Genomic DNA, 2349 nt, shown 5'->3' with positions numbered 1-2349 from the left:
GCGGCTGCAGGTGCGGATTGGACTTTGGGCAGGCTCCTTGTGTTGTGAGTAGCTAGCACTATTTATACACTGTTGACGCATCCTCAAATCTGCAATCCCGTCCAATAGGTGCCATCAAGGTCGATTATTCTTTCACCCATGAGTTCAAACTCGGCTATTTGGTGACGGAGAACGTCGCCATCGGGCACTCAGTCAGCTCCGAGGTCATCTTGTGGCTGGGGGGGGGGGGGGGGGGGACCTCTGGAGGATCAAATGCTACCCGCGTGGGCTTATCACATCGTACAACGGCGAGTGGACATCTATCTTCCTCCACCATGTGAGCAGATTCGAAGACGCCAAGGCCATCTTCGAGGCCTCGGTGATCCACACAGACGGCGGGGCTCTATCTTCGTCCGATAGAAGCATGTGCGTGCGTGTTTACGGCGGCGCTGCTGAATCCTGGGGCTGGCATCAATTCGTACCGCGAAGAGTCATCAAGTCACTCTACGTGACCAATGGCTCCTTCACAATCGCGTGCAGGGTCAAAGTTTTGCAGAAGGACCCCTTGGACGTGCCGCCCTCCGACATTGGGAGCCATCTTGGGCGCCTGCTGGAGTGCGCAGACGGCGGCGGCTCCGATGTTACCTTCGTCGTCGACGGCGAGAAGTTCCCCGCTCACCGGGCTGTGCTCGCCGCCCGCTCGCCGGTCTTCAAGGCACAGCTACTGGGCTCCATGGCCGATGCCAACATGCCATCCATCACCTTGCACGACGTCGCGCCGGCGACCTTCAAGGTCATGCTTCGCTTCATGTACACCGACGCTTGTCCTGCTGATGCTGAGGCTGAGCTCGGGGACTCCCCGGACGAGATGTTGCGGCATTTGCTAGCTGCGGCAGACCGGTTCGCGTTGGATCGCCTGAAGCTTCTGTGTGCGAGCAAGCTCTGGGATAATGTGTCAGTGGATACAATGGCCACTACTTTGATGTTTGCTGAAAGCCTGAAACATACAATTGTCCGGAGCTGAAAAGGAAGTGCATTGGTTTCTTTGGGCAGGGGAAGAACTTCAAGACAAAGGCTTTGTTGACAGATGGTTTTGTTCAGCTGTCGCAACAATTCCCATCGATTCTTGATGAGCTAAAGGATAAGGTTGGAGGATAGAGGCTGCATGATGTGTGTATATACAGGCTTAGCCTATGGCTATAGTAGTACTAGTTTTATGGCATTTTGAGTTTGGCAAAAGCTGTCTAAAACGATTGGAAAGTGTTTGACTTTTCGGTTTGCAAGTGTCGCCACTATTATGTTACTATCATGCAGACTTTTTATTATCCAATCGACAATTTGATAAGTGAAGTCGTTATTGTATCTTATTTCTATTATATATTGCTTGTCTTGCATTGTATCACAAATTCACAATAAAAATATGTATGTTTATGTCTGTTTTTCTTAAATTAGTTTGAATTTTTCTTAAACTAGTTGAGATGTATGTGCCGCAGACACATTTTCAAAAATACAATAGGCAAAAGAAATATTTACAGTAAATTAATAAATATTGGGGGTCTTAAATTAATAAAAAAACTTATGATGCTTTAAATTTAATTGCACCAAACAACATTTGAATCAATAGTTTCTGAACCTTATATTTATGAGCGAATCCTTAATTCTCAAATTTAGAATTAATAAAGAAACAAAATCATTTGATGATATTATACATGCCAATATAAAAAAACCACAAACAACACTTGAATAAAGTCACTGTAAATGCAACAAGAAATGAAAAAAAAACAACCGAAAGGATATCATGCAAATCAATTGACCAGTTGATATCCGGTCGCTTGCATGATCATTTTTACAACAATGAACAAATAATTGAGCATCCTTAATCATTGTAAATGCAATGAATGGAAAAAAATGTAAGTGAAAGGGAATTGCACAGCAAACAATTAATTAGTCGATTGGACAGCTGCTTGCGCAATCAATTTTTTGTCAGAAGGTTCTTGGTGGCCATCACATAACTTTACTTAATAAAATAAACCTAGACAAACTAAATTAGCATAGTTGGTAACTGAAAACATATGTAAATAATTCCATTAAAAACATTTATGAATGCATGCATACATAGCCAGTACCTACTCCCTCTGTTCTGAAATGTAAAGCATTTTTTATTTTTCTAAGTCAAACTGTTATGTAAAGTATTTTTTATTTTTTTAAGTCAAATTGTTCTAAGTTTGATCAAGTTTATAGAAAAGAGTAATAATATTTTGAATGTCAAATAAGAATAATTAGATTTATTATGAAATATATTTTTTATAATTTTTTTATTGTGTTAGATGCTAATATTCTTCTCTATAAATTTGGTCAAACTTAGGCTAC

General features: G+C 41.6%; 1 pseudogene; it reads left to right on the top strand.

The window, feature by feature from the left end:
• Positions 1-221: 221 nt before the first annotated feature.
• On the top strand, positions 222-1262 carry LOC120704204 (annotated as a pseudogene).
• Positions 1263-2349: the final 1087 nt, after the last annotated feature.

The sequence above is a fragment of the Panicum virgatum genome, chromosome 4K (assembly GCF_016808335.1).
Source record: "Panicum virgatum strain AP13 chromosome 4K, P.virgatum_v5, whole genome shotgun sequence".
NCBI lineage: Eukaryota > Viridiplantae > Streptophyta > Magnoliopsida > Poales > Poaceae > Panicum > Panicum virgatum.
This window is presented reverse-complemented; position numbering and strand designations above follow the sequence as displayed.